The following is an 11,832-nucleotide window of genomic DNA, read 5'->3' as shown; positions in this document are numbered from 1 at the left end:
CCAATCAGTCCCTTCCTTTTGTGGTTGAAACGGACGCCTCTGGAGGTCCCATAGGAGCAGCCTTATTACAGTCTGGTAAGGATGGTATCGAACACCCGGTGGCGTACTACTCCCGGACACTCACCCCGAGTGAAAGAAACTACTCGGTATTGGAACGGAAATTGTTGGCCATCCGCCAGGTGTGTGTCGAGTGGAGACATCTGTTACAGGGGGCGGCCCATCCATTTCTGGTGAGAACGGATCATAGGAACCTCAAGGTACTCCAACAAATGGAGTGTCGCAATTCTAGACATGCCCGGTGGGCATATTTCTTCTCCCAATTTGACTTTGACATCACGTATCTTCCAGGGAAGGAGAACGTGTTGGCTGATGCCTTATCCCGGAGCCTAGGAGAAGAATGTCCAGTAGAAGGACACAAGCCTGAAGAGATTCCTTCGGGAAAGAGGATATTAGGGGCGGTCAATTCATTTCTACAAGAGGTTGAACGTACTACTAGTTCTACTCAGATACCCAACGACCGTCTGTCTTCTTTGGAGAAAAGAGGGACAGTGTATTTCTACAAGGACACCCTGTTCCTTCCGTCTAAAGAGCTTCAAAGTCAAGCTATGTCTTGGTGTCACGATCTACCCTCTGCTGGCCACAAGGGGCAAGGAGCCACGACCAATTTGGTATCAAGGTATTTCTGGTGGCCCACTTTAGCCAAGGATGTGAAGGCTTATGTGGCCGCATGTCCTGTTTGCGCCTCCAGTAAGCCCTCTACGCATCGCCCTTTGGGTCTTCTCCAACAAGGACCCTTACCAGCACGTCCTTGGGAACACATTTCTACTGATTTTATTGTGGATCTTCCTCTCTCTATGGGTTCTATCGCCATCATGGTTACAGTAGATTCCCTGAGTAAGATGGCACACTTTTCTCCTCTACCTGGCCTACCATCGGCTCCAGAAGTAGCTGAGGTTTTTCTGAGAGATGTGGTTAGGCTTCACGGTCTACCCCAAACTATTGTTTCCGACAGAGGCTCTCAATTCACTTCTCGTTTCTGGTCTACACTGTGCAAGACTCTGGGAATCAGTAGAGCTCTCTCTTCTGGTTATCACCCCCAAAGCAACGGACAAACTGAGCGTCTAAACTCCACCTTAGAACAGTACCTTCGTTGTTTCTGTGGTCAAGAACAGGAGAGTTGGACATCTTTTCTCTCCATGGCGGAATTCGCCTATAATAATACAATACACTCTTCCCTAGGAATCAGTCCATTCTTTTTCTCCTATGGCTTTCATCCCATGCATATCCCCTTGGTCAGAATACCATCGACTGCTGGCCCTGCGGTTGACCAAAGGCTTAGTGAACTAAGACGTATACAAGGGGAGGCTAAGAAGAACTTGGAGACCAGCAGGGAGCTCCACAAGAGGTACGCTGACAGGAAGAGATCTCAAAACCCCACATGGACTGTTGGCACAAAGGTTTGGTTGTCCACTAAATTCTTACCACGCTGGCTACACCCAGGGAAGTTTTCTGCCAGATTCATTGGGCCTTTCCCCATTTCCGCACAGATCAATACGGTGGCCTTTCGCCTGACGCTTCCTCACAGTATGAAGCGCATCCATCCTGTGTTCCACTCGTCCCTTCTCAAGGACTATCTATTGGATCCGCATGGTCGGACAGTGCCACGCTCATCTATTCCCGATAATCCAGAACCTGAGGAATACAAGGTGGAGAGGCTGGTGGACTCTCGCTACAGACATGGTACAGTTCAGTACCTGGTACATTGGAAGGGGTACTCCATTGCAGAGCGTACCTGGGAACCTAGAAGCCACATCCATGCCCCTCGCTTGGTACGTCTTTTTCACCGCCTTCATCCGGATAAGCCCGGGGAACCCCAGATGAGAAGGGGGCATACTGTCACAACGCGACCCTGGACGCTGTGGAAAAGATGGAGGCTTACTTAGGCACCTTGCGGACCTTACCGTTGTCTTTTTGGTCCTTTTTCCTTTAAAAGGTAGCCAGGCCCACAACGCTGTGCGTTGCAACTCGCATTGTCAGCCTTTCGCTAACTTCGCCTGCAGTGCCGCTCTTTGAGCTCGGTCCCTTGATACTTTATCTACCTAGTACTCAGCCCGCCTTGGCTTCCCTGTTTCCTCAGCTCTTTCCTTTTGTTCAGGTTCCGTACTGTAAAGCCATCCTTTTTGCCCCTCTGTTGCTCTCTCTCTCGCTTTCGCCAGATACCTGACTCTTGTGCTTACGCTTTAGCTCCCGCTTGCTCTCTCTCTCGCTTTCGCTAGATACCTGACTCTTGAGCATACGCCTTCGCTCCCGCTCACTCTCCTTACTATTTCGCTCTCTCCCCTCCTTGCTCGCTCCCTCTTCTGATCACGCTCTTCTCTCTCTCTCTCTCTCTCTCTCTCACTCTTACCAGCATTATAGCCTTACCATTCCTCCTGACTACTCGTGAACAGCCTCCGCGTAGCCTTCCTTGGATCGCAGTGGACTCTCTTCCAATCCTTTTTCGACATCAGCCCTCCACTTCCGAAACACTCCCTGCCAGCAAGGACTCACCATCTAACAGGGTTTTTTCTGCCGTTACTGGCTTTTTCCCTGACGTTACGGGACTGGCTCCCCTGGGTCCACCTGACAGCTTGTTCCTACCACTGTCAGGGTGGCCTCAAGCGGAGCTCGTCCCTATCTCTACGAGCGCAAGAAGGACAAGAAGGGAAGGAAGAGCACCAAGACAGACGAAGACCCGCAGGATATCAAGAAGGAGGAGAAAAGAAGACCAAAGACATCTACTAAGGAGTATTCCTCTAAGGAGTCAGGTGAGGAGTCTTCGGGGGTGGTAGTTTCCGATTCTGACACCCAGGTCTGCTCGACCTGGGGAAGGCAAAGGGACAAGATGGCCAAAGGACAGGACAAAGAACCTTGTGGCATGGCCATTTTTGAGCCAGGCCACCTTCCTGTGTCAATTGCGGTAAACACGGTTTGCATGACAAGAAAGGGTTAAAAATATGCAAAGTAAAAGCTGCCACCAGCCCTGTACAAGGCACATCTGTACTTCTACCAAAAAATCCTTTGATGGAGTCTAGGGCCTTTGGAAATTAAAGGAAGACCCCAGCGCACTGTACTGTAAGGTACTCTGTGCTCTGGTAACATGTTGCAGAAATGTTGCAACATTGGAAAGGACTAAGGGAAACATAGTCTCCCAGTACTGACTGTCTTTAAGGGCATGTCTGTTTCCCCATAACAAAGTGAGTGAAAACCCAGCGGAGTTTGTTTGTTTGTTTTTTCACTTTCTATGCGCAAAAGACCCGTGGGTAACAGGACCCAGCGATAATAAGATACAAAGCTTACAGGTTACAGAATAAAACAGTTATACAAAATCCAATATACATATATAAATCTCACATAGATACAAGATATACAATATAGGGAGTATATTGAACTTTAAAGAAAGCCCAGTTAAGGTCCAGGTGCAGAGGGGTCCGGTGCCACGTGGGCGCTCATTCGAAAGACTCTGACCGGGACCTGTTTTGAAACTACAAGAACCAGAAGGCCCAAGGAAACGGTGTTGTGACTCATCACAGTAGTTCTACAAGGGTTAAGTCAAATCCCTTGTAAAATTGAAAGTCACTGACCCGTTGCCAGTGGGAAAGCTAGGGGAAGGGAATCCTGCTTTCCAATAAGATTGTGAACTGTGAAATACGGAAAGTGTGAATCCGACAGAGGAATGCCAAAAGAAAGAAAGGAGAAGGAAAAACCTGCTTTCTAATGAAAATAAGCAATACATGAACTGTGTTAGGAATACATGAACTATGTTCAGGAAAGTCCTTAGTAAAACTGACGGAGGGAGGCCCATTTTTGCAAGGGGATCCGAGCCCGGTGGAGGGAGAGCAATTGCCCAAGGTGCAAGATCACTGAGAGAACTTTTGTTTGTCATTGTTACTTTGAATTAGCAAGTCTTCTAAGGAAAGAGACTTTTGCAGGAAAGATAATTAGCCTCTCAAGGTTTTGATATCGTTGAAATGGAACTGTGAACCTCGTGCTGACGAGGCAAAGGAGTGTGCTGTCCTCGGGAGTACTGCCTTTTCCTGTGTTTCAAACGTGGTTAAGGGAGACCCAGCCATATCATCATGACTTATCATTTTGTGAACACTATCCCACATTCTGTTATGACACGGGGTTCTAAAGTCATCGCTCACTCCTGTTGCACCCCTCCCCGAAGGACTAAGCCTTTATATCTTCGCCGCATGGCAGCACCATTTCTGCAGCGTTGGCAGTTGCTCTGGCGACGGGTCATAACCCCTGTAGGCCCTGGAGGAGTCTGTGCTGCCGTGTGAGGCAGTCACGTGATCACGTCAGCTGACATTCCCTAACAGCTTACGTGTCAACTTAAATACATGCTCTGTACTCTGGTCAGGCGCTTCTGATTGATCTTGGTATGCAGCAGCGTTTACTTTCTCTTACCCGACTGACTCATTTACCGACTCCAGCCTGTTACCTCGACCTCCCTCTGCTTGACGATTCTGATTTGGTCTTCCGGCACGGTAAAGAACTCAGCATCCACTCAGACTTCCTTCTGCTCCACGATTCTAATTTGGTCTTCGTCCGACACAGGAACGACCTCAGCATCCACTCGACTTTCATATGTTTTACAACTTTGACATTGGCCTGACTGCGCATGAAATGAACCCGGCTTCCTTCTGGATTTCCTCTTACCTTCAGACACTGTGTGATCCGCCCGCTACCAAGCAGCTGGTGGAGGCAAGCGCTTCATTGCATTCTTTGACTGCAAAAGGAATGTGCAGATCTCTCCGCGTCTATCAGGTATTTACATCCAGTGCCTGGTTTTGCCATACTTGTTGTGGCTGTGTGTGTGTTTCCTCCCTTTCTCGAGATTGGGATTTGGGATTGTCTTACTTGAGACTTTGGGATTGTCTTACCTGAGACTCAGGGATACCCAAGTGGATTCCTACGTGCACTGGGGACACCCTGCAGCTACAGAGTGCACCAACCCGGTTCTAGAGTGACCCTCGTTCCGACTGGGTTAGATTCCTATACTAACCTTCCTATTTGTTATTTTCTCCTTTCGTTGTTCTTCCAAGCTCTCCCTCCTTCTTCCTGGACGTCTTAGTGTCCTAATATGGTGTGCTCTGGTAAGAACAGCTTTCTGTGTAGGCTATTGAAATCATAGACAGAGAGGGCGCTAGAGAGCCATCCAAGATGGCGGCCTCCCTGTGAGCTCCGTGAAGCTCCCACGAGATCCTGATAAATCGCAGCTATCGTGATGGTGATTCTAAGCTCTGACGCCAGCAATATTTAGGCGAAGCGCTTGCAAACCAAAGTTTGCGACTAATCTGCTTGTTACCTGACGCTTCGCCTCTGAACACCAGGCGGAACAGACCCCCCCTCCTCTTGCAGGCCTGGAGACGCGGCCTCTGCTCGGGCGCGGAAGGCCGGGGGCGCGGGAAGGCATTCAGCTGAGAGGAGCCTGCCTCCCGTTTGCAACATCTGGGCGGCACCCACTTCAGGATAAGCTCCAAGACCGCTGGATGGGTCCCGCGGTCCCGTGACCGCTGCATCCGGGTGCGGCTTGAGAAGAGCAGGCGTCCAACACCGGCGCCAGGAAGAACGTAGAGGCAACCGGCAGTGACCTGCAGGAACCCAGGTATGAGCGCCTTGAGCATCCCTAAGCCGCATACACACGCACGGCGGGCAGGCTGAAAACCCTGATCTCTCTTGTGTGACAAGCAAGCAAGCGGCACAATTCTCGAGGCTACGTCGGCCCGGAGGCCGTTGCCCTGAGAACAGGAGAGCTGCGGAGAGGGACTCGAGGCGCTACACTGATGCACATGTCGGAGGGGCCAGGGAGGAATACTCGGCAGTGAGCAGTACCCCCGGAATCAAGCAATGAAATATAGCGGGGTGCCCTGGTGGCCCTGAGGCTCCGAATACCCAGCTGAGGCACTCCATACAGACCTGAGCCCCGAAAAACGCTGCCACACCGCCTCCGGGGACACGGCCGGCCCTATCCACAATGAGAATGGGGAAAACCGATAAGTCGCAGAGAAGGCTGACCTTTGAAAGCTGCTCCTCTATCAAAACGGGCCCCCCCAACAGTAGATCACAATCCCCCAACCAGGACCCACCGCATGACGAAGAAGTGACGCAGGCTTCGACATCAGGGAAATACTACTTGATCTTAAAGCCGGCATAGGTGGCCTGGGAAGCAAACTGGATACACTTTCCTCCAAAGTGGCCCAGCTCCAACACCGGCTGGACAAACATGCAGACCGGTTGGATGCAGTCGAGCAGAGGGTCTCCGACCTTGACGATGGGGCATCAGCCCTAACTACCAGAGTGTCCTCACTCGAGGCGCAAATGAAAGTAGTAATGGCCAAAAATGAGGACTTGGAAGGTCGCTCCCGGCGCAATAACATAAGGATCGTCGGAGTCAGAGAGCACCAACTGACTTCCAAGATGGAGGACCACATGGAGAAGATCTGCACTGACTTGTTTGGCCCTGAGATCCTGTCTAAGCTTTTCGTAGTCGAAAGATCCCACAGAATTCCTAACTCAAGACCCATCCCAGGGACGAACCCACGTCCCATCATAGCTAAGTTGCTAAACTATAAGGATCGAGATGAAATCCTCAGGGCCGCAAGGGCCAAAGGGGATCTACTATATGAGGGAGATAAGCTACAGTTCTTCCCAGACTTTTCTCAAGCAGTCCAGACACAAAGACGGTCGTTCACAGCTGTGAAACGCAGGCTGCAAGAAAACCAAATTCAATATTCAATGCTACTCCCGGCGAAATCATAGACAGAGATTCCCTTTCCGGGGTATTACTCACTCCTCTCTCTCAGCCTTAGGCACAAATAAACAACACACCTTACCAATTCTTCAATACCTTGCCTCTCTACCCGGTCTTCCTTCCTCCCACTCAGGTTAGTATAACACCAGAATTTGTGTTGCTGAAGTGAAAGAAGGCATTTGTTTGAGCTATTTAATAGCCTAAAGGATTACAAAGTTAAACTGAGAATTGTTTTACAAGCCAAGAGGCTCACAGCAGTTCTAGTGGAGGAACTGCATGCTTGGGGAAGTGAACCCAGAGACCTTTTTTTGGAACTATTTTGAACTTAGGAAAGGTTAAGCTGAAAACAAGCCAGAGCTGGAAGAAGCTCCGAACTTTACTTTGAACACTGTTTCATTTGGCGTTGACATCCTTACACATTGTATAGCTTTAGCCGCGAGGGCAAGTATACGTTTTGGGCACAGACAGGTTTTTGAGTTGAACTTGATGACACAGACTGGCTTTAGTTTCTTTAGGTAGGGAGATCCCACTTAAGTTTAGGGCAAGTTAGACATTACTCCATCCTGACAAATAAAGTCTTGTTTTAAGAAAAGTGAATCTGTTGTCTGTGTCTTGCTTCATGATGCCTTCACAGGGGGCTTTAAATATTAAAAAGTCTATCTTAGGTGTGGGCCATTAGAACCACTAGACTGCTTATTGCAGGTCTGTGCCTCTAAGCCCCTCTTCTTTCCTTCTGATTCATAAAATGTATCTTCAGAAGAAGGTTTTAGAGGAATGGATGGGTGATTCTTGAATTTAGAATTTAAACCTGAGATGGAACTAGAACTGGGAGAAGAGTTGGTATTAGTTCCCTGGTCCCTACATGTATCATTCCCACATTTACCATATGGGTTTTCAGAACTGAAAACTTGAGAAAAAGAGGGAAGGGAAGTCTTAGTATGACAACAAGCCATTAAGTATTCCGGTATTAAAGAAACCTCACATCATGTTACAAGAGACCATGGCTACCCACCACTTTGATTTACAAGGGTTCAAAACATTCTCCAAATGAGCGTAAAGAGAGGAACTTGGGCGTCCCACTGGCTGGCTGGCAATCACTTTTGATCTAAATCTCCAAGCCAAACTATATGAAATTAAAACCTTGCACGAAGATCTTTTAGCAGTATGTTTACATTTTTAATTGACTGGTTTGGAAACATTGTTCATCCGCTTGTATTGGAACCCCTCTAGTGTTACATGTCCAGCCATTCAACTAGCTGTGACTGAAATCATTCCTAACTGTCTTGAACAAGGTCCCTCCCATCATATTATCATAGGAGGTGACTTTAATTCAGACTGTGAGGAGGGTGCGAGACTTAATGATGCATTGGTTCACCCACTGGATGGTCCTTCGAATTGTACCATGCAGGGTATTCATTGGGACAACTTCTTGCAAAGTTGGGATTTGTTTCTTTGTTTACCACATGGTGGTTTATACGATGGGAAGAGCTTTAAATGGAACAGAGGGAATGTCTTTTCCTGGATCAACCATGTGTATGTGTCACAAGGCCTGATGAGCTTCTGTAGTCGCCTGACCAGTTGTGACATGGGGATAAGTGACCATTTGTTGAACATAAATCTTCCCATTAAATTCCATATTTTTATTCCCAACTTGGCGAGGATTACCCCGGCCAGGAGTGGTTTTAGCGTTAAGTGGAAAATTAAATCATGCTGTGTCTTCTTGGATCTATTCAAGAAAACTGTTAGGGCCGCACTGAACACAGGGATGTCATTACCTTGTTTCTTTTCTGTGGCTCCATTTAACAGCACCACGTTCAAATGTCTAAAAGAATTAAGTAACCAGGGCAGAACCAGGGGACTCAAGAGACCATCCTATAACTATGATGTCAGGTTTGCAGAAGTGAAGAAAATTAAGCAGAAACGGTTGAGAAATCTAGATCAGGAATGACTCCCATTGGAGGCCTTTACTCACAGGAAAAGAAACATTCTTCAGGGTTATAAGTACTTAATTAAATCCCTGAAGGTCCAGATGCATATTTCTGGCAACCAATCTATGCTTGAAAAACTGAACCATAGTAACACCTCAGATTTTTGAGCCCTGACTAATGACAAGCTTTGCGGCGTCAGGGCCTCTATATTATCTGCCTGATTCTAGAACAGCATTAGATAGACTATTAACATACAAGTTTGGCAAACCTGTCAACAATGATCAGGTGGATTTCAGGCTGAGCAGGCCTTGTGCCCTGGGTGACTGCCCATGGGATAAAAGAGACATTTTATGGACTATCTGTAAGGCCAAGCCGTTAAGAGCTCTTGGCCCTGGTGGTTTGACCCCTGTGGTGATCAGGAGAAATCCACAAGCGTGGGTAGGTTTATTGGAGACTATATTTGGGCCCATCGTCTCTACTCATCTTTTCCCACAAACATGGCATGAGTCCATAATAATTCCTATTTGCAAAAATGGCGAATTAAGTGACCCTAGGCCGATAGCCTTCCTAGATGCAACTAGTACAATCTTTTCATTCTTTTTATTAAGGGACTTAAATAAATCTTTGAAGCATCTAGGTGTTGGCTCTCACTTTCAGGTGGGGTTTTTACAGGTATGGGCACTGCACTAAATGCCACCATTATGGCCCATCTTCAGGTGGCTGTCAAAAGGGGTTCCATTGGCACTAGCTATATGGCCTCGATTGACATGAGCAGTGCCTTGGATAGGGTCAACAGAACCATTTTGTGGAATATATTATTGACCTGGTCTGTAACTTTGAAACTGATACAATTGCTGATTGGTAAGCATAACGATTCTACAATAAAGATCAGGCTGACTGGGGAGGGCATGGTGTCAGGACTTCAGCGAAAGCTAGACCTATTCTTTAATCATGCCAAAGCAAACAACTTGTTGGTAAACTGTAACAAATCTAAAATTGTAGTATTTACAACCAAAAGTAGGCCAAAATCCATGTATTGGAAGGTGGGGGAACAGAGACTGGAAAGAGTATCTTCTGTCAGATACTTAGGATATAATCTCGCCAGCAGTTGCCCTTTATGTGAATGGAAATTACTCTACAAGATAAATCTTGGCCCTTAATCTCGCAGCTCAAAGGATTGCATAACAAGCTATGCAAATTCTCTCTCCTTCCCATACTATGGTTCTACTTAGCTAAAATGGAACCAGTTCTTTTATACGGCCTAGATATGTCAACAGCGGATCTGAGCTCTTATTTGGAAGACCCTGCAGGTAGTGTTCTGGAAGGAGACTCTTGGCTTATCTAAATCAAACCCTAATGCTGTGTGAGACACCTCGGGGTATCCTAACACCTACTCCCCATGCATCCTCTTCTCAGGTGGCCAGGGAAAGGCCATTGCTTTTGGATCCTGACTCTGAGGGTGGAGATGAGAGGGAGGATCACTTGGGTGGAAAGTCCTTGGGGGTTGGGGAAAGGATATCCACAGGCGAGACATGGTATCCCCCCTTTTCTGATGAGAACCAACTTTATCCTCCCCCTGCCTTTATAGGCTGTTACCAATCACTTCCCCTCATTCATATCACCATAGTACTGGGACGAGGAAGAGGTGACTAGGAGGACTACACACTAACTTGTCATTTCACCACTCTGGTACTGAGACGAGGAAGAGGCCTGAGGACTGTTGTGAGAGTGAGGCATGTCCCAACAACTATGGTCAGGAAATTGGAGCAAAGAGCTCACGGATGCAACCTGTTAAATGGCTGCAGGTGTATAAAAGGAGAAATCAGAAGCAGAGGAGAGAACGAGATCCAGAACAAAATTGAGATCCAGCTGGGCAGGAGAGTGCAGCAATCCTAGTTGGAGCAGGCAGAATAAGGGCTGGTGAAAAGACTGCTGACTACTGCAGAGAAAGACGCTGAGGCCAGAGCCACATCATTCTGTGATTATTATATGATATTTTATTTGTATCGCGCTCGTACACAAGTGTTTCAGAGTGCGACAAGGCAAGGGAGGGGGACAGGGGGGCTGGGGAGAACAAAACAACGATCTTACTAGGCCCAGCGACATTGCAAACATGCAAGTGTATGGGAAAGGGAAAAGGGAAACGTGCATGGAAGGGGGAGAGTGGAAAGTGCGGAGCAGAGGAGAACAGATAAATAATAATAAATACAAATAAATAGATAATGGAGCAATAAACAGGGGTTGTGCAGCCAGCAAGTGGCAAGTGCTGTGTTTACGGCAGCAGAACTGGATAAAGTCTGATAAGTGCATAAAAGGAAGAAAAATGTGGGTCTGTGGGGCTGTATGGGTACAGATAAAGTCCCCAGTGAAAGGGGTGGCAGTGCAGCAGGGTGAGCAGGTACCTGGGCCGAGGGGACAGAGGGTGGCCAGGTGCACAGTGGCAAGAGAGAGCAGATTAGCAGGGGAGAGGGAGAGCAAAGGCAGATGTAAAGAGGAAGGTCTTGAGGTGCTTCTGAAAACGGATCTTGTTCTGCTCAAGTTTTAGAGTGGCAGGGAGGCTGTTCCAGAGGGAGGCCCCAGCTGACGACCGAGATCTACCCAGCTCGTTTCTTTGAAAAACGACTGACCCTGAGGGAGGTAGAGGAGCGAAGAGCTTGAGAGGGGAGGTATTTGCTGAGGGATAGCTGAAGGCATTTTGGACCCAGGCCCCAGAAAGCCTTGGTGATTGGTCCAGGCTAGCCACTGCCAAGTGGTCATTCTGTGATTGTTCGGAAAGGGACACCATGGGAATCAATGGGCCATGACTATCACTGGGGTGGGGGCTATCACTATAAAAAGCAGACTTTCTACATGATGGGCACACTGTTGTTTTCCAAATGTGCATCTTACACTTTCATAAAAAATAATTTCCAAACTAAAAAAAGCTGCTTAAACTTAAAATTCACTAGTTTTCTTTGAAATGTGTTTCTTGTCAGATTATCACACAAATACCCTGTCATTGTTGTGCCCCTTCCGTTGGGTTTTATCACAGGTTATATTTATAAAGATGGGTATGCTTGTCAAACTGCTTAGCCATAAATGCTTCTGTTGTGCTGACAGCAGTTA

Source organism: Ambystoma mexicanum, chromosome 6q (assembly GCF_040938575.1).
Source record: "Ambystoma mexicanum isolate Mex_15411 chromosome 6q, UKY_AmexF1_1, whole genome shotgun sequence".
NCBI classification, from domain to species: domain Eukaryota; kingdom Metazoa; phylum Chordata; class Amphibia; order Caudata; family Ambystomatidae; genus Ambystoma; species Ambystoma mexicanum.
Note: the sequence above shows the minus strand (reverse complement) of the source record.